This window comes from Haematobia irritans, chromosome 4 (assembly GCF_050003625.1).
Source record: "Haematobia irritans isolate KBUSLIRL chromosome 4, ASM5000362v1, whole genome shotgun sequence".
NCBI lineage: Eukaryota > Metazoa > Arthropoda > Insecta > Diptera > Muscidae > Haematobia > Haematobia irritans.
Genome location: NC_134400.1, coordinates 26,601,596 through 26,624,179, shown reverse-complemented (window position 1 = coordinate 26,624,179; position 22,584 = coordinate 26,601,596). Strand labels below are relative to the sequence as shown.

Below are 22,584 nucleotides of genomic sequence, written 5' to 3'. Positions count from 1 at the left end.
TTTTATTTCCATAGAAAATTTTGTTAAAATTTTGTTTCTACAGAAAATTTTGTCAAAATTGCATTACTAGAGAAAATTTTTTCAAAATTTTGTTTCTACAGAAAATTTTGCAAAATTTTATTTCCACAGAAAATTTTGTCAAAATGTAGTTTCTATAGAAAATTTTTTCAAAATTTTATTTCTATAAAAAAATTTGTAAACATTTTATTTTTATAGAAAATTTTTGTCACAATTTTATTTCTATAGACAATTTTTGTCAAAATTTTATTTCTATAGAAAATTTTATCAAAATTTTATTTCTATAGAAAATGTTGTCAAAATTTTATTTCTAAAAAAAATTTTGTCAAAAATGTATTTCTATGGGAAATTTTGACAAAATTTTATTTCTACAGAAAATTTTTCAAAATATTATTTCTATAGAAAATTTTTTCAAAATTTTATTTCTGTAGAAAATTTTGTCAACATTTTTTTTCTACAGAAAATTTTGTCAAAATTTTATTTCTGTAGAAAATTTTTATAAAAATTTATTCTATATAGATAATTTTTTCAAAATTTTAGTTCTTTAAAGAATTTTATCAAAATTGTATTTCTACAGAAAATTTAATCAAAATTTTATTTCCATAGAAAATTTTGTTAAAATTTTGTTTCTGCAAAAAATTTTCTCAAAATTGTATTTCTATAGAAAATTTAATCAAAATTTTATTTCCATAGAAAATTTTGTTTCTGTAAAAAATTTTCTCAAAATTGTATTTCTATAGAAAATTTTGTCAACATTTTATTTTTATAGAAAATTTTTGTCACAATTTTCTATAGAAAATTTTGGCAAAATTTTATTTCTACAAAATTTTATTTTCTAAAACTAGAAGTGCCCATATGTAATAGGTACTTTTAGTTAATGTGGTATCACAATGGACTGAATAGTCTAAGTGAGCCTGAATCTTAATCGGGTTGCCACTTTAACCTAACCTAACCTATTTCTACAGAAAATTTTGTCAAAATTTAGTTTTTATATACAATTTTTTCAAAATTTAGTTTTTATATAAAATTTTTTCAAAATTTTATTTCCATAGAAAATTTTGTGAATATTTTATTTCCATAGAAAATTTTGTGAATATTTTATTCCCATAGAAAATTTTGTCAAATTTTTATTTCTATAGAAAATTTTGTCAAAATTTTATTTATATAGAAAATTTTGTCAAAATTTTATTTGTATCGAAAATTTTGTCAAAATTTTATTTCTATAGAAAATTTTGTCAACATTTTATTTCTATAGAAAATTTTGTCAAATTTTTATTTCTATAGAAAATTTTGACAAAATTTTATTTCTATATATAGAATATATACCAAATCATTGACATTGTCAAATCGGGAGATTATAGACCGATTCACACCATCTTCGGCACACTTAGGGCAAATCGTATAAAAAATACCTCTATTTGCTGAATTTCGGATACAAATTTGGATGTCTAGACGCTCCAGAAGTCAAATCGAGAGGTTGGTCTATATAGGCGCTATACCAAAATATGGATCGATACCCACCATATTCGGCACACTTATTTATAGACCCAAAAAACCTCTAGATTTTGTATTCAGAAAACTCTGATAAAAATTACGGTGTATAGATACTCGAGATTCCAAATCGGGGGTTGGTTTGTAGGGAGGCTATATCAAAATCTGTAACGATATAGGCCATCTTCAAACTAGACCTGCCTAAAAAAAAGACGAGTGTGTGCAAAATTTCACCACCATAGCTTATTTATTGAAGTCTTTAACGTGATTACAACAGACAGACGGACATCGTTATATAGTCTTAGAATATCACCTTGATCAAGAATATATATACTTTCTGTAGTCGGAAATCGATATTTCGATGTGTTACAAACGGAATGACAATGTTATTATATACCATAGAATGGTGATGGAGGGGTGACTCTATACCTAACCAATCCGAAAATTTATTTTTGTAATTGAATCAATATAAGACATTTTACTCATAATAAGGTCATTTTAAATGATATCACTACGTGTCATCTACCCTGAAGTCGGTTTGTCAAAATTTGCTTGTTTGTGTTTATCGTTTAATTAGAGTTGGTTGTGCAAACATTTTCTAGATTTTTACAATAATTTCAATTAAATTTCAATTTTCAAAATTAATTTTCATCCAAAAGCTTAAAGCAACACAAAACCAAATGGCCATTCATTTATCCTATGTCATGTCATAAGGCTCATTTAACGTGAATGAAACATTCGATTTAGTTTTAACAGTTTTGTAGTATATTCAATTCGATTTGTGTGGGTCATAATTATTTTGAAATCAAATCGAATATAATCAACTAGAAAGTGTATATGGACAAGTGTGTGTTTGTGTGTGCAATCTGCTTCACATTCATTCACACTTGCCAGCCAATAAATGTCAATTTTAATTAATTATTAATTATAAAAAAAACGTAAATACAAAAACATAAATACAACATACTTGTGTACATTAATAGCAAAAAACATGACATTTTTAATTAATATAAAGAGTATCAGTAATGAAACAAAGTAATGACAAACCTTACATAAAAAATCAAACTTCCTTATATACAAATTTTCTCAACATTTTATTTCTATAGAAAATTTTATCAAAATTTTATTTCTATAGAAAATTTTTTCAATATTTTATTTCTATAGAAAATTTTGTCAAAATTGTATTTCTATATAAAATTTTGTCAAAATTTTATTTCTATAGAACATTTTGTCAAAATTTTATTTCTATAGAAAATTTTGTCAAAATTTTATTTCTATAGAAAATTTTGTCAAAATATTATTTCTATAGAAAATTTTGTAAAAATTTTATTTCTATAGAAAATTTTGTAAAAATTTTACTTCTATAGAAAATTTTGTTAAAATTGTATTTCTATAGGAAATTTTATCAACAATTCTATTTCTTTAGAAAATTTTGTCAAAATTTCTATATCTATAGAAAATTCTTTCAAAATTTTATTTCTATAGAAAATGTTGTAAAATTTTATTTCTAAAGAAAATTGTGTCAACATTTCTATTTCTTTAGAAAATTTTGTCAAAATTTCTATATCTATAGAAAATTCTTTCAAAATTTTATTTTTTTAGAAAATTTTGTCAACATTTTATTTCTATAGAAAATTCTGTAAAAATTTTATTTCTATAGAATCTTTTGTCAATATTTTATCTCTATAGAAAATTTTGTCAAAATTTTATTACTATAGAAAATTTTGTTAAAATTGTATTTCTATAGGAAATTTTATCAACAATTCTATTTCTTTAGAAAATTTTGTCAAAATTTCTATATCTATAGAAAATTCTTTCAAAATTTTATTTTTTTAGAAAATTTTGTCAACATTTTATTTCTATAGAAAATTCTGTAAAAATTTTATTTCTATAGAATATTTTGTCAATCTTTTATCTCTATAGAATATTTTGTCAACATTTTATTACTAATAGAAAATTTTGTTAAAATTGTATTTCTATAGAAAATTTTTTCAACATTTCTATTTCTTTAGAAAATTTTGTCAAAATTTCTATATCGATAGAAAATTCTCTCAAAATTTTATTTTTTTTAGAAAATTTTGTCAACATTTTATTTCTATAGAAAATTCTGTAAAAATTTTATTTCTATAGAATATTTTGTCAATCTTTTATCTCTATAGAAAATTTTGTCAAAATTTTATTACTATAGAACATTTTGTTAAAATTGTATTTCTATAGAAAATTTTTTCAACATTTCTATTTGTTTAGAAAATTTTGTCAAAATTTATTCTCTATAGTTTTGTCAAAATTTTATTTCTATAGAAAATTTGTCAAAATTTTATTTCTACAGAAAATTTTGTTAAAATTGTATTTCTTTCGAAAATTTTGTTAAATTTGTATTTCTATAGAAAATTTTGTCAACATTTCTATTTCTTTAGAAAATTTTGTCAAAATTTTTATATCTATTGGAAAATCTTTCAAAATTTTATTTCTTTAGAAAATGTTGTAAAATTTTATTTATATAGAATATTTTGTCAAAATTTATTTCTATAAAAAAATTTTCTCAAAATTATATTTTCACGGTAAATTTTGTTAAAATTTTATTTCTATAGAAAATTTTGTCAACATTTTATATTTATAAAAAATGTTGTCAAAATTTTATTTCTATAGAAAATTTTGACAAAATTTTATTTCTATAGAACATTTTATTAAAATATTATTCCTGTAGAAAAGTTTTTCAAAATTTTATTTCTATAGAAAATGTTTTCAAAATTTTATTTCTATAGAAATTTTTGTCACAATTTTATTTCTAAAGAAATTTTTGTCACAATTTTATTTCTATAGAAAATTTTGTCGAAATTTTATATCTGTAGAAAATTTTGTCAAAAAATGTATTTTAGAAATTTTTCTCAAAATTTTATTTCTATAGAAAATTTTGTTAAATTTTTATTTTTGTGTAAGATTTTATCACAATTTTATTTCTATAGAAATTTTTCTCAAAATTTTATTTCTATAGAAAAATTTTCCAAAATTTTATTTCTATAGAAAAAATTTTATTCTAAAAACAAAAAATTATATTACCCCCTTCACCTATGATGTAATAACGATTTCATACGCAATGCACGATCTTTCTGTTCCTTGTATGGGATGTTATATCCTCAAGTGTATTTGTATACCCTGCGCCACACTGTGGAACAGGGTATTATAAGTTAGTGCACATGTTTGCAACATCCAGAAGGAGACGAGATAGACACATAGTGTCTTTGGCAAAAATGCTCAGCGTGGGCTCCTGAGTCAATATAGCCATGTCCGTCTGTCCGTGAACACATTTTTGTAATCAAAGTCTAGGTCGCAGTTTTAGTCCAATCGACTTCAAATTTGGCACAAGTATGTGTTTTGGCTCAGAATAGATCCCTATTGATTTTGGAAGAAATCGGTTCAGATTTAGATATAGCTCCCATATATATATATATATATATTTCGCCCGATATGGACCTATATGGCCCCAGAAGCCAGAGTTTTACCCTAATTTGCTTAAAATTTTGCACAAGAAGAACAATTAGTACTATAGTCAAGTGTGCCAAATTTTATTGAAATCGGTTCAGATTTAGATATAGCTCCCATATATATCGTTCGCCCGATATGAACTAATACGGTCCCAGAAGCCAGAGTTTTACCCCAATTTGGGAGCCACCGTGGTGCAATGGTTAGCATGCCCGCCTTGCATACACAAGGTCGTGGGTTCGATTCCTGCTACGACCGAACACCAAAAAGTTTTTCAGCGGTGGATTATCCCACCTCAGTAATGCTGGTGACATTTCTGAGGGTTTCAAAGCTTCTCTAAGTGGTTTCACTGGAATGTGGAACGCCGTTCGGACTCGGCTATAAAAAGGAGGTCCCTTGTCATTGAGCTTAACATGGAATTGGGCAGCACTCAGTGATAAGAGAGAAGTTCACCGCTGTGGTATCACAATGGACTGAATAGTCTAAGTGAGCCTGATACATCGGGCTGCCACATAACCTAACCTAACCTACCCCAATTTGGTTGAAATTTTGCACTAGGAGTACAATTAGTGGTGTAGTCAAGTGTGTCAAATTTTATTGAAATCGGTTCAGATTTAGATATAGCTACCATATATATCGTTCGCCCGATTTACACTCATATGACCACAGCGGCCAATCTTTTACTCCGATTTAATTGAAAGTTTGCACAGGGAGTAGAATTAGCATTGTAGCTATGCATGCCAAATTTGTTTGAAATCGGTTCAGATTTAGGTATAGCTACCATATATATCGTTCGCCCGATTTACACTCATATGACCACAGAGGCCAATTTTAACTTTGATTTTGTTGAAATTTTGCACAGGGAGAAGAATTAGCATTGTAGCAATGCGTGCCAAATTTGGTTGTAATATGTTCAGATTTAGATATAACTCCCATATATATGTTTTTATGATTTCGACAAAAATGGTCAAAATACCAACATTTTCCTTGTAAAATCGCCAAAATTTTCCTAAACTTCTAATACATATATATCGAGCGATAAATCATAAATAAACTTTTGCGAAGTTTCCTTAAAATTGCTTCAGATTTAAATGTTTCCCATATTTATTTACTAACATTGTGTTTCACCCTAGTGCATTAGCCGACTTAAATTTTGAGTCTATAGATTTTGTAGAAGTCTATCAAATTCTGTCCAGATCGAGTGATATTTAAATGTATGTATTTGGGACAAACCTTTATATATAGCCCCCAACACATCCGACGGATATGATATGGTATCGAAAATTTGGATCTACAAAGTGGTGCAGGGTATAATATAGTCGGCCCTGCCCGACTTTAGACTTTCCTTACTTGTTTTAGTGTATAGTATACTAATAACCTACGTTACTTAATTTATTTTCATAATACTAAAATAAACAAAATAAATAACATAAAGGTGATTTAATTAATCCACAGTGTGGAGCAGGGTATAATGAGTTGGAGAAATGGCAAATTAAATTATTTGTATCGTGAATTGTTTACTCTCATTTAATTACCAAATGAATATGGATCAGTAGCATGGCAATGTAATCAAAAGATATATTGGAATTTATAAACAAATAACATTTGTGTTGAATAAACTATCGTTTTCCATGCAATTTGCATCATTAGAAATTCCTTAGACAAATGCCCAGTGGCGTTTGACTTTGGCTCGGTATCAATTGCAAAATACTTAACCTTTTCACTAGTGAATTAAAGCTTATGTTAAACTTTAATGTTTGTTCTTATTTTTTGCATGTAACTTTGACCAAATTATCTTACAACAAGTAAGTAAAGTCTAAAGTCGGGCGGGGCCGACTATATTATACCCTGCACCACTTTGTAGATATACGTTTTCGATATCATATCACATCCGTCAAATGTGTGGGGGGCTATATATAAAGGTTTGTCCCAAATACATACATTTAAATATCACTCGATCTGGACAGAATTTGATAGACTTCTACAAAATCTATAGACTCAAAATTGAAGTCGGCTAATGCACTAGGGTGGAACAAAATGTTAGTAAAAAATATGGGAAACATTTAAATCTGAAGCAATTTTGAGGAAACTTCGCAAAAGTTTATTTACGATTTATCGCTCGATATATATGTATTAGAAGTTTAAGAAAATTAGGGTCATTTGTTCAACTATTCGACTAAGCAGTGGCGATTTTACGAGGAAAATGTTGGTATTTTGACCATTTTTGTCGAAATCGGAAAAACATATATATGGGAGCTATATCTAAATCTGAACCGATTTCAACCAAATTTGGCACGAATAGCAACAATGCTAATTCTACTCCCTGTGCAAAATTTCAACTAAATCGGAGCAAAAAATTAGCCTCTGTGGTCATATGAGTGTAAATCGGGCGAAAGCTATATATGGGAGCTATATCTAAATCTGAACCGATTTGGATGATATTTTGCAAGTTTTTCGAGACTCATAAAATATTGGGATGTACGGAATTTGAGGAAGATCGGTTGATATACACGCCAATTATGACCAGATCGGTGAAAAATATATATGGCAGCTATATCCAAATCTGAACCGATTTTTTCCAAAATCAATAGGGATCGTCTTTGAGCCGAAACAGGATCCCATACCAAATTTTAGGACAATCGGACTAAAACTGCGAGCTGTACTTTGCACACAAAAATACATCAACAGACAGACGGACAGACAGACAGACAGACAGACGGACATCGCTAAATCGACTCAGAATTTAATTCGAAGACGATCGGTATACTAAACGATGGGTCTCAGACTTTTCCTTCTTGGCGTTACATACAAATGCACAAACTTATTATACCCTGTACCACAGTAGTGGTGAAGGGTATAAATATGCGCTTTTTGGCTTATAATATTTGTCAAAGTGTGAGAAAAATATAGAGAAAAAATCTGAAATTATATCAGCTTAGATTTCAAATGAAAATTAACGCTATAACCTACATGTTTTTAACAAATGTAGGGTATCATATAGTTGGTGCTTTCTTTCTCGTTTGTTTTTTCTTTTGGCATTTACTCATCCTCATCACAAACGTCATCATCGACTCTACATCATTCCAAAAATATAACGCAACAAAGTCCGCCGAGTCAGCTGAGCCCAGACAATAAAATACAATTAACAGCCCGGCTTAATAAGATTAGCACATTTCAACGCCAAATGCAATCCAAGTGATTTTAAAACAATTTCATCTGAAATTGTGACTGCCACCAAGCAACAGATATGGCAAAAGCAACAGGCTATAAATAAAAGACCATAATCATTAAAAAAAGCAAACAGAAAAGGCTACTCAACTTTAAATTGAATCGCAGTTAATTACTTTTAAATGCTCGAATACAACTGATGGCACCAAAAAAGTTATTCAATATCTGATTTATTCCCATAGAACTTGTAATTCGCCACTAGTAATGTAGAGGAAGATGTCTTCCTTTATACAAATATTTATGTCTTCATAAATATTTGTATAAATTCGTAATCAGATGGCTATGAACCATTTTCGTTTGGTCTAAAAATGTTTGAAATATTTAAAAATTCAATTTGAAAAATATTGTTCATATTTTTCTGTGTGCACCCAGAGAAGGAATATGATCACCTCAAACATGTTTTAAGAACAAAATGTTATTTTTGGGTGGTGACCATGTAACATGGTTTTCGCAACCATGTTATTTTCTCGGAAATCATGTATCTGATTTCGGCAAGCAGGTTATATTTGACGAGAAAATAACATTTTAGTGACAAACATGTTACATGGTCACCATACAAAAATAACATTTTGCTCTTGAAACATTTTTGAGGTGATCATATTCCTTCTCTGCGTGTGTATAAGCCAATTTGCCAACTCTTTTTATTTCCTACATTCCAAGCTAAACAAGTATGTACGGCCGTAAGTACGGCCAGGAACACTTGCCGATGGCAAGGCATCTTAAAACTTCCTAAAACTGTTTTCTAAATTGCAAGGTAGTGCATACTAGAGGTGTGCACGTGAGTAATAGTTTACTCACACTCACGCACACTCACGACTGAAAAATCATACTCACGCACACTCACGCACGATATTTTTTGGTAGGACTCACGAAAAGAAAATTTGTACTCACTCACACTCATGCACGAAAACGTCGTGACTCACGAAAAATACCGTGACTCACGAACAATATCGTGACTCACGAATAAATTTATGATTAATTTACCTTACCGAAGTGTCTGAAAACATGAGCATTATTAAAATCGAGAGTGTTATTAAACTCTTAACATCCCAGATGTCACTAAAATTGTAATTGAATTTAACGCTTAAGCGTTTTATGTTGGTGAGCAGGAATATTTTCGTGAGTGTAATTCGTTACTCACGCACACTCACGAAGATATTATTTTCGTGACTCACGCTCACGCACGACATTTTGGTTTGTTAATCACGCTCACGCACACTCACGCTGTTGTCATGAGCGTGACTCACGACTCACGCACGAATCACGAAAATTTTCGTGAGTCACGACAATTTCGTGTCACGTGCACACCTCTAGTGCATACATGTTATATATTAAACTAAACAAGTAAGGAAAGTCTAAAGTCGGTCAGGGTCGACTATATTATATCCTGCACCACTTTTTAGATCTAAATTATCGATACCAGAGGTGTTCGCGTGAGGGAGTTTTCACGCACGCTCACGCACACTCACAAATTCAAAATGTCATTCACGCACGATCACGCACGCCCGTTTTTGAATTGCTCACACTCACGCACGCTCACGAATGAATTCGTAACATTCACGCACGATCACGCACGCCCGTTTTGGAATTGCTCACACTCACGCACGCTCACGAATGAATTCGTAACATTCACGCACGAAGGTTTTTATTGATTCACGCTCACTCACGTTCACGAACCAAAATCCTGCAAAGATAAACACTCACGATTGCAGAATAGTGACTACCGCACGCTCACGACGGGATATATCAACTCACGCACGTTCACGAACAACAAACTTATTCACGCACACTCACGATTCGAAAAAAACTACTCACGCACGTTCACGAACAATGAAACGTACTTCCACACACTCACGATTCATAAAAAAACTATTCACGCACACTCACGATGTAAAATGCAACTCACGCACGTTCACGACTATTGTACTTACAAAACAAACGAAAAAATGTAATTCACGAATGAGTACGAACTTAAAAACTTACTCACTCTCGCTCGTGATACAAATGAGCTACCCACACAAATTATTTCTAATTAAAAATCTGAAGTTGAAAACGTACTCAATTAAAAAATTAACAGATACAATTAACATTTTAATCAAATCAAAATATAAATTCAATTAAAATTTGGATTGATTTTGGCCGAAAAACTTAATTAATTTTTAATTGATGCAATCAATGATTTATAGTGTTATTGTTTACTTATTTTATTTTTTATTATATTATAATTACATATATTATAATTATACTATATAGAATTATTTTTTTTTACATCTAAGCCAAAATTTAATGAACCAATGAAACCAATTATTTCCGAAAATTATTAATTTTTTATTTGGAAGTATGTTTTCAATTTAAAAATGTAAAAATGTTCAATCATTATTATACCCTTCACCACTACTGTGGTACAGGGTATAATAAGTTTGTGCATTTGTATGTAACGCCAAGAAGGAAAAGTCTGAGACAGGGATCCGGAGCGGTCCATTTTTTTCGCTCCGCTCCGCTCCCGCTCCGGAGAAAAAAAAACCGCTCCGCTCCTCGCTCCGCTCCGAGAAAAAAAAATCGCTCCGCTCCGCTCCGCTCCTCTTCGAGAAAATTATAGTACAAACATTGTATTATTTGTTCAATTGAGTTTTATTTTATTTAGAAAAATCGGGCGGTACATATATGGGAGCTATAGCTAAATCTGAACCGATTTCGATGATTTATTGCACATATAGTTAGTGCTATAGAAGATTACATTTCGCCAACTTTGAGTAAGATCGGTTGATAAATAAGGGTTTTATGATCTAATTTGACAAAATCGGGCGATACATATATATGGGACCTATATCTAAATCTGAACCGATTTCGATGAAATTTTCAGACTTAAAGGGTGATACAGAAGATTATTTTGTGCTAAATTTGACGACGATCGGTTAGTAAAAAAAGTGCAACGTGACCCCATTTGTCGAAATCGGGCAATACATATATATGGGAGCTATATCTAAATTTGATCCGATTTCTTCCAAATTCAATAACGTTCGTCCTTGTGCCCAAAAAAACTCCCTGTACCAAATTTCATCAAAATCGGTTAATAATTGCGACCGAAATCCTGTGAACAACAAATACATGGACAGACGGACGGATGGACGGACGGACGCCAAGCGCTAGATCGACTCAGGAGGTGATTCTGAGTCGATCGGTATATATTTTATGGGGTCTAAAATCAATATTTCTTGTAGGCACATTTTTTGGCAGATCAAACACTATGTGGTTTAGGGTATAATGACTTTAAAACAATGTGTTGAAATATTTTATTAATTTTGAAAATTTTTTCAGAAATATTAAATCCATTTTGACTTCATTAAAGGAAGCATTCTAGGAAGCATATGTTAATTTTTCATTTTTTTAGATTTTTTTCGTCAGTTGTTATCAAAATCCTTTAAAAACGAGTTAACGAGTTATTTTTTTTTTTTCCATATTAAGACTCGACTTCCAGTAGAAATTATGCTATGTTTCAAGTAAAAAGCGTCTTTAAAACAAAGTGTTGAAAAACATGTCTTATTTTTTAACGATTTTTTGCTTTGTAGGCAAGATGCAAAAAGGAAACAAATTTAAAGACAATTTTATTAATTTTAAAGAATTTTTCTTAATTATTAAAGTCACGTTGACCTTACCTCAAAAATTTTATCTTTCATGTTATGATACACATTTTTAAGTAAAATCACTTAATTATAAGGACATTACAACTTCATTCAAAAGTTTATTGCCTTTTGAACAAGAAAACAAGTATATACAGCACTAAGTTCGGCCGGGCCGAACCTTAAATACCCACCACCATGAACCAAATATTAGGGTTTCCTTTGAAATTTTAGGAGGGCTTGAGGACTTGAGGACACTTCCCGAAGATAAATTTAAATATTTCACCTATGAGGACTATATCAGATTCTGGATTTATAAGAACCATTTTTGTTTGAGTTTTAGAGGAATCATTAACATCTCTTGTAAGTGTGCAAGAAAATTATAAAATAACGTCTTGATTTGAAATCTTAAATATGTAGAAGTAAAATCTGGAAATTTTACATTGAATTTCAAGCAATTCAAGTGAAGTCGGTCTATATGGAGGCATTACCAAATGGACCGTGCCTAAAATACCAGAATATTTACAATTTCAGGCAAATCAGAAAAAAATTACGGTTTCTATAAGCCCAAGAAGTAAAATCGGGAGATCGGTCTATATGGGGGCTATGCCAAAACATGGACCGATACTCACCATTTTTGGCTCACCTCTTTACGGTCATAAAATACCTCCAGATTTCAAATTTCAGGCAAATTGGATAAAAAATACGATTTCTATAAGCCCAAGAGCCCAAATCGGGAGGTCGGTTTATATGGGGACCATAAGCGTAGGAAGGCCTCTGGGGAGGGGGCTTAGACCCCCCAGAAAAAATTTACCCCCCCCCAGAATTTGAAAACCTATTGACGATTTTACATTTTTATAAAAATTAAACAAGTATATACAACCGCACAAAGATCCGCTAAAGACTTTCATGCACAATCGAATTACTTGGGTTGTGGTAGCAGTTGCCGATGGCAATGTTTGAAGTCTGATATTTATGAAATAGAGCTGTGATTGAACTTATGGTTTAGTTGAATAACTAACAGCCTGTTTCTGTATGTCGAACGAGTTCAATCGATCGACTGAAATGCATAGAAACAGCGGTTTTTTGGTTATAAATTCAGCTGTTTGTTTCCATTTTAGTCGATCGACAGAGCTCATTCGACCTACAGAAACAGGCTGTAAAGCTCCTTTATTATATTGTTTAGTCTGGTTTAGTCATCTTAATTAAAAAATAGTAATTGGTATTAAAACTATTCTTTCATAAATTAATATCTTAATAATGCTGCAAAAAAGCGTCGCTAAAAAAGAAGTGAAAATGTTCTTTTGGGTCCGGAAAATGTTCTTTGGGTTCTTTGGGTCCTATATTTATAAAGACCTCGAGCTTCAAGAAACAATAATTTATAATAATTTTTATATTTTTTTATGATTTTTAATGCATTCTAACGCTTGTTTGAGTATTTTCAAAAATTATGAATTTTTTAATAGTTTTTACCATTTTATTTATTCTTACTCTTTTTTTAAACTATTTGAAAAAAGAAAACAAAAATTACGTATTAAAATATGAAAAAAACCGAAGTAAAAAACGTCCTGTGTAGTTAATATAATTAACTTCTTTGTGAGGACATTTTTGGAAGTGCTTTTAAAGGTGTGCCTTTAAAACAAATCCCAATTTTTTTGCTGGGAAAAGTGTGGAACTACTTTTAGTTGCTTTATTATATATTATTTTAATGTCTATTTTTTTATTCTTTTTTATGAAATAAAACAATAATTGAACCTTTAAGTTCAGTCTATACATTTTTAGCTAGAAAAATTGTCTAGCTACGCTAATGATGGGGACTATATCAAAACCTGGACCGATATAACCCATCTTCGAACTTGACCTGCCTGCAGACAAAAGACGAGTTTGTGCAAAATTTCAGCACGATTGCTTCATTATTGAAGACTGTAGCGTGATTACAACAGACAGACAGACAGACGGACATCGTTATATCGTCTTAGAATTTCTCCCTGATCAAGAATATATATACTTTATATAGTCGGAAATCGATATTTCGATGTTTTACAAACGGAATGAAAAACTTATTATACCCCCGTCACCATTCTATGGTGATGGGTATAAAAAACTTTATTTTAGAGAAATGCGTCTTCCATGTTAAGCAAAATTTGCATTCTTATTCTAAGGACATGGAATCTTTGACTTCACGACAATGTTTTTTTCAGTGTAGAAAACTAAAAAATTAAATATAAATAAGATCGTTTAATTGCATTTATTTGACGTTCATTACAAACATCTTTGTAGTAATACGGGATGAAATTGATCGAAAGTACTGTTGTTACTTTTACAACACATACTAGATATATATTTCGACATTTGCCGTTTTTTGAAAACAATTACTAAAAAACACGTTGTGTTTTCCCCAATGTACGTACGTACAAAAATACATATCGTACATTTTAAACGTTTACTCACACTACGCTAAGTACTAGCTAAATTTGAAATTACCTACACAGTGTAATTTCAAAGTTACACATTTCATTCAAGTAATATTTTATTCGGAGCGGAGCGGTTTTTCATTTGGAAACCGCTCCGCTCCAGGTTTTAGAAATGCCGCTCCCGCTCCGCTCCCGCTCCGACAAAAAAAGGGCTTGCTCCGCTCCGCTCCACGCTCCGCTCCACGCTCCGCTCCACGCTCCGCTCCACGCTCCGCTCCGGATCCCTGGTCTGAGACCCATCGTTTAGTATACCGATCGTCTTAGAATTAAATTGTGAGTCGATTTAGCGATGTCCGTCCGTCTGTCTGTCTGTCTGTCTGTCCGTCTGTCCGTCTGTCTGTCTGTTGGTGTATTTTTGTGTGCAAAGTACAGCTCGCAGTTTTAGTCCGATTGTCCTAAAATTTGGTATAGGTTCCTGTTTCGGCTCAAAGACGATCCCTATTGATTTTGGAAAAAATCGGTTCAGATTTGGATATAACTGCCATATATATTTTTCACCGATCTGGTCATAATTGGCGTGTATATCAACCGATCTTCCTCAAATTCCGTACATCCGAATATTTTATGAGTCTCGAAAAACTTGCAAAATATCAGCCAAATCGGTTCAGATTTAGATATAGCTCCCATATATAGCTTTCGCCCGATTTACACTCATATGACCACAGAGGCTAATTTTTTGCTCCGATTTAGTTGAAATTTTGCATAGGGAGTAGAATTAGCATTGTAACTATGCGTGCCAAATTTGGTTGAAATCGGTTCAGATTTAGATATAGCTCCCATATATAGCTTTCGCCCGATATGAACTTATATGGCCCCAGAAGCCAGAGTTTTACCCCACTTTGCTTAACATTTTGCACAAGAAGAACGTGTATTTCATCGTGAGCGTGAATTTTTCGTGAATGTGAGTTTCTTCGTGAGCGTGAATTTTCTCGTGAGCGTGAATTTTTCCTGAACGTGAATGTCATCGTGAGTGTGAAGTTTTCGTGAATGTGAATTTCTTCGTGAAAGTGAATTTCTTCGTGAGCGTGAATTTTGTCGTGAGCGTGAATTGTTCGTGAATGTGAATTTTTTCGTGAACGTGAATTTTGTCGTGAGCGTGATTTTGAAAAAAATTTACTCACGCACATTCACGAACAGAATTTGATGTTCACGCACGATCACGCACGACACATTTTTGTTCAGTCCCATTCACGCACATTCACGTGATTTGGTCAAAATTTCATTCACGAATCACGTGACTCACGCGTGAATCACGCGTGTCACGAAAATTTCGTGTCACGCGCACACCTCTAATCGATACCATATCACATCCGTCAAATGTATTCGGGGCTATATATAACGGTTTGTCCCAAATACATACATTTAAATATCACTCGATCTGGACAGAATTTGATAGACTTCTACAAAATCTATAGACTCAAAATTTAAGTCGGCTAATACACTAGGATAAAACATTTCAATCTGAAGCAATTTTAAGGAAACTTCGCAAAAGTTTATTTATGATTTATCGCTCGATATAAAGGGTGATTTGTTAAGAGCTTGATAACTTTTTTTAAAAAAAAAACGCATAAAATTTGCAAAATCTCATCGGTTCTTTATTTGAAACGTTAGATTGGTCCATGACATTTACTTTTTGAAGATAATTTCATTTAAATGTTGACCGCGGCTGCGTCTTAGGTGGTCCATTCGGAAAGTCCAATTTTGGGCAACTTTTTCGAGCATTTCGGCCGGAATAGCCCGAATTTCTTCGGAAATGTTGTCTTCCAAAGCTGGAATAGTTGCTGGCTTATTTCTGTAGACTTTAGACTTGACGTAGCCCCACAAAAAATAGTCTAAAGGCGTCAAATCGCATGATCTTGGTGGCCAACTTACCGGTCCATTTCTTGAGATGAATTGTTCTCCGAAGTTTTCCCTCAAAATGGCCATAGAATCGCGAGCTGTGTGGCATGTAGCGCCATCTTGTTGAAACCACATGTCAACCAAGTTCAGTTCTTCCATTTTTGGCAACAAAAAGTTTGTTAGCATCGAACGATAGCGATCGCCATTCACCGTAACGTTGCGTCCAACAGCATCTTTGAAAAAATACGGTCCAATGATTCCACCAGCGTACAAACCACACCAAACAATGCATTTTTCGGGATGCATGGGCAGTTCTTGAACGGCTTCTGGTTGCTCTTCACTCCAAATGCGGCAATTTTGCTTATTTACGTAGCCATTCAACCAGAAATGAGCCTCATCGCTGAACAAAATTTGTCGATAAAAAAGCGGATTTTCTGCCAACTTTTCTAGGGCCCATTCACTGAAAATTCGACGTTGTGGCAGATCGTTCGGCTTCAGTTCTTGCACGAGCTGTATTTTATACGGTTTTACACCAAGATCTTTGCGTAAAATCTTCCATGTGGTCGAATAACACAAACCCAATTGCTGCGAACGGCGACGAATCGACATTTCACGGTCTTCAGCAACACTCTCAGAAACAAACGCAATATTCTCTTCTGTACGCACTGTACGCATTCGTGTGGTTGGTTTAATGTCCAATAAAGTAAACTGAGTGCGAAACTTGGTCACAATCGCATTAATTGTTTGCTCACTTGGTCGATTATGTAGACCATAAATCGGACGTAAAGCGCGAAACACATTTCGAACCGAACACTGATTTTGGTAATAAAATTCAATGATTTGCAAGCGTTGCTCGTTAGTAAGTCTATTCATGATGAAATGTCAAAGCATACTGAGCATCTTTCTCTTTGACACCATGTCTGAAATCCCACGTGATCTGTCAAATACTAATGCATGAAAATCCTAACCTCAAAAGAATCACCCTTTATATGTATTAGAAGTTTAGGAAAATTAGAGTCATTTCTAGCAACTTTTCGAGTAAACAGTGGCGATTTTACAAGGAAATGTTGGTATAGGTATAGGTCCCATATATATATATATATATATATATATATATATATATATATATATATATATATATATATATATATATATATATATATATATATATATATATATATATATATATATATATATATATATATATATATATATATATATATATATATATATATATATATATATATATATATATATATATATATATATATATATATATATATATATATATATATATATATATATATATATATATATATATATATATATATATGGGACCTATATCTAAATCTGAACCGATTTCTTCCAAAATCAAGAGAGTTCTATTCTGAGCCAAAACACATACTTGTGCCAAATTTTGAGTCGATTGGACTAAAACTTCGGCCTAGACTTTGATTACAAACATGTGTTCACGGACGGACAGACGGACATGGCTATATCGACTCAGGAGCCCATCCTGAGCATTTTTTCCAAAGACACCATGTGTCTATCTCGTCTCCTTCTGGGTGTTGCAAACATATGCACTACTTATAATACACTGTGTGGCGCAGGGTATGAAAAGGCCGATTAAATGCGTATATAATTAAGTTTGACAAAATTGTTTATAGAAATAAAATTTTGACAAAAGTTTCTATAGAAATTAAATTTCGACAACATTTTCGATACTGACAAAATTTTCTATAGAAATAAAATTTTGACAAAATTTTCTATAGAAAAAAAATTTTGGCAAAATTTTCTATAGAAATAAAATTTTGAAAATTTTTTCTATAGAAATAAAATTTTGTCAAAATTTTCTACAGAAATTTTGGTAGATTATTTTTGGCTCGAGTGGCAACCATGATTATGAACCGATATGGACCAACTTTTGTGTGATTGGGGATCGGCTATGTATAACTATAGATATAATTATGGACCGATGTGGACCAATTTTTGCATGGTTGTGAGAGACCATATACTAGCACTATGTACCAAATTTCAGCCGGATCGGATGAAAAAAGTCTGAGTCCCATCGTTTAGTATACCGATCGTCTTAGAATTAAATTCTGAGTCGATTCAGCGATGAGAGTCTGTCTGGCTGTCTGTCTGTCTGTCTGTTCATGTATTTTTGTGCGCAAAGTACAGGTCGCAGTTTAAGTCCGATCGTCCTAAAATTAGGTATAGGGTCGTTTTTTGGAACAAAGACAATCGCTATTCATTTTGGTTCATATTTAGATATAGCAGTCATATATATTTATCACCGATCTGGTCATAATTGACGTGTTTATCAACCGATATTCTTCGAATTCCGTACATCCGAATATTTTATGAGTCTCGAAAAACTTGCAAAATGTCAGCCAAATCGGTTCAGATTTAGATATAGCTCCCATATATATCTTTCGTCTGATGTAGACTAATGGCAACAGAGGCCAAAGTTTTGGCCGTGAAATTGTGCACAGAGAGTAGAATTGATATTCTACCAATGCTTGGTAAATTTGATTGAAATCGGTTCAGATTTAGATATAGCTCCCATATATATCATTCGTCCGATTTGCACTTATATGACCTCAAAAGCCAGAGTTTTGCCCTGACTTGCTTCCATTTTTGCACGAGAGGTACGTTTAGCGGTGTCGGTATGTGTGCCAAATTTGGTTAAATTCGGCTCAGATTTAGATATAGCTCCCATATATATCTTTCGTCCGATTTGGACTTATATGGTCTCAAAAACCAAAGTTTTGCCCTGAATTGCTTCAAATTTTGCACAAGGAGTACGTCTAATAGTATCGGTAAATGTGCCAAATTTGGTTAAAATCGGCTCAGATTTAGATATAGCTCCCATATATATCTTTCGCCCGATTTACACTCATATGACCACGAGGGCCAAAGTTATACTCCCATTTAAGTGAAATTTTGCAGAGATTGCAGAGTTATTATTCTAACTATGCATGTCAAATTTAGTCAAAATCAGTTCAGATTATATAAAGCTGCCATATATACGTACACCAGAGTTTGGGAAATATGGTAGACTGTTTCATATGTTAGACCCATTTTCAATGGGATTTTCCTCCAATTGACTGGATAGTTTCCACAGAGAATATATTTAATATGATATTAAGTGTGTCAAGTTTGATGTAATTTGGTTCAGATTTAGATAAAGCCTCCATATATTCGTTTTTCCGGGTTATACAAATATGATCAAAACTCCCACACTTTACACAAAACGGTTGAGTCGCCCAACTTGACCAAATAATATATCACAACCACACTTGACCACATATCTTGGCGAGATCTAACCAATATCCTTGTAAAATCGCCACTGATGAGTAGCAAAAATTGTAAATATTACTAAAATTGTCCTATATCTCGAATACATATGTATCATCTGATAAATCATAAATGCACTTTTGTACAATTGCATTAAAATTTCTCTCGCTTCATATTTCCCATGTTTGTATACCCTTCACCACTACTGTGGTACAGGGGTTAAAAAGTTTGTTTTTTCTAACATTGTGTTTCATCCCAGGGCGTTAGCCGATTTAAATTTTAATTCTAGAGTTTTTGTAAAAGTACAAAAAATTGTCTCCATTAAAAGTATTTGTATCTGGAAATGCAAACCTTTATATAGCTCCCAGCAAATTGGAAGTAGTTGAGATGGTAACACAAATGATTGTCTACATAGTGGTAAAGGGCATAATATAGTCGGCTCCGCCCGACTTTAGACTTTACTTACTTGTTTTTTTTTTATAAATTTTGAATTATGCATTTTCTATTTTCTAGTTTTTATTTTTTATTAATATTTTGTAAGATCAAATGAATAAGCAAAAAAAAAAAAGAAAAGTGGAAGTAATTTAAACAATAACAACGACAACAAGTGCAAATAAATCAGTCAGTGTTACTTTTGTTGCGGTGATTTGCGGTGATTTAGTGTAGTTTTCACATCATTAGCGGATGGCTATGACAACGAATCAGATGTGAATGACGACAGGTCTGTGTATGTGGACATACTTGCACAATATCTGACTGAGGTATGGGGCTAGTGAATGTAGCCGTTAATAGGGGTACTCACGAATACTACATAATTAGAAAAAAACACAATATAGTAAAATAATTTCAAATTTCATTTGGAGAGTTTTCTTTGGTGAAATATATCCTATATGTATTTGTGCGTGTGTATGTGTTCCTCTATTCTCTGGTGAATACCCTTAATGTTTTCCTATTTAATTTTTCTAATGTTGATACTTAAGGCATATGGATTTGATTGAGATTGAGTTGATTTGCAGCAAAATGTTTTGTGTTTATTTAAATTGTTTGTGGAGACTTAGCGTTGTGCTGGGATTTTTTTTGTGTTTGTTTGCTTGCTTGAGGGTATGTATATAGCAAGTAACCGAGAGAGAATTGCATTTTGGGGTTTTTATAAAAATTCAGGGTCAGTATGTCTGTGATTGTTTTTATAGTTTTTCCTTGTTTATTCAGAAAATATAAGTAGTAAAAGTAAAAAGGCATTCGCAATGGTTTTTAGAAAAAAAAACTAGGTGAAAATTTGAATATGAATAATGAGTAAATAAATTCAGTGATTTTTTTTCTATCTTTAGCAAGTGTTGAAAGATTTGCCAACACATTTTTGAGTGGTGGTTCGAAATTGGGGAAAGTGATCCTCTATTTATCAAATTCATGAAGCACAATAGATCTGCTTTATTTTATTAGTGGATCAAGCAAGTTGTATCGAAGTATAAAAAACACAAATCAGATATTCTCAAAAAAAAAAAAAAAAAAAAAAAAACACTATGAAGTGCAACTCTGACATCAGCTGTTTGTATAAAAACAGTAATAATAATAAATTAAAGAAGTCGGTGTTTTTATTGCTATATTATGGTGAAAATAAATTTAAATATTTATTTTATTGCACAATAAAATTGCAGGTACGAGTATATAATACACAATACACATTGTATCGATGGATTTCTACCAGTTTTCTGGGGTATATCCCATGGGGAGAGATCAGAATGGAAAGTGAAAAGTTATCAGACTTGTTATACCCTCCACCATAGGATGGGGGTATATTAACTTTGTCATTCCGTTTGTAATACATCAAAATATTGCTCTAAGACCCCATAAAGTATATATTCTGGGTAGTGGTGAAATTCTGAGTCGATCTAAGCATGTCCGTCCGTCGGTCTGTTGAAATCGCACTAACTTTCGAACGAAACAAGCTATCGACTTGAAACTTAGTACAAGTAGTTGTTATTAATGTAGGTCAGAGAGTATTGCAAATGGGCCATTTCGGACCACTTTTACGGATAGCCCCGGTCTATAGTTATATAGCCCCCATATAAAGCGACCCCCCATATTTCAAATCTGGCTCTCTAATTACCACGCAAATGTTAATATCGGTTCGTAATTATTTTTATATATACCGGTCAAGAACTGAATTATATACGTATGTAATCTGCCTTTTTATACCATAAACCACATAGTGGTCAGGGTATAATAAGTTTGATCGGCCAAAAAATGTGCCTACCAGAAATATTGATTTTAGGCCCCATAAAATATACACGCAAAAAAATAATTCTTTCCTCCCAAACGAAATTTTAGACAAACAAAGTTCGTTTCTCATTTGCTGTTCGTTGAAAAGAAGTTTATTTTGAAGAAAAGTATATACTTTTTGTGATAAACGTTTATCCTTTTCCAGGATGTAAAAACAATTTCATAAAGACTAACTCAAAAAAATTTTTTTCTGGCTAATTGCATTTTCCCTCACATCTTTCTCACTTCCACGAAGTTTTTTAGTTCTTAGCACCTTTTCTGTAATACAAACAATGTAGAAGAAATTATACGATTCTATACATTTTTAAAATTTTTTTTACCTTTCGCCTGGACGGAGAATCGAACCGCGGACCATGCAATTTGTAAGCCAACACACTATCCACTGAGCTATGTAGCCGTTATTGTCATCAATAGATAATTATCCATATAAGTTATATTTATATAGCATAGCTTGCGGCGCCCACGAGCCGATTAAACAAAGTTTATTTCACAGAAAAATACATTTAGTTGGGCACCATTGAGCAGTGGTTGCTACGTCTGACTTGCATGCCAAGGGTCGTGGGTTCGATCCCTGCTTCGACCAAAGTTTTTTTTTGTTTTTTTTTTACATATATTCCAGATATGTTAGGAAGATTCCGAAAAAATGTTCAACATTACATTGTAGTATATTAAATTTTGAACTGTAAAATGTGTCTTATTAAAAACCTAAAGTCAGAAAAGAACAGTGTTTGATATAAACGAAATGGACTGTGTTGTTGGTTCAAAAATAACTTTTTTATTAAAAAAATTAACACTTTGTAACAAATGATTTTTTTTGGTGATAAAAGTGTATACTTTTCGAAGCAATTCAA

At 32.0% G+C, this 22,584-nt stretch overlaps 1 protein-coding gene across 2 annotated transcripts in view; it reads left to right on the top strand.

Moving 5' to 3' along the window:
* Window positions 1-22,584, top strand: part of Ac76E (adenylate cyclase type 2 Ac76E) — a 327,480-nt gene that overhangs the window by 14,381 nt on the left and 290,515 nt on the right. The window lies entirely within an intron of this gene.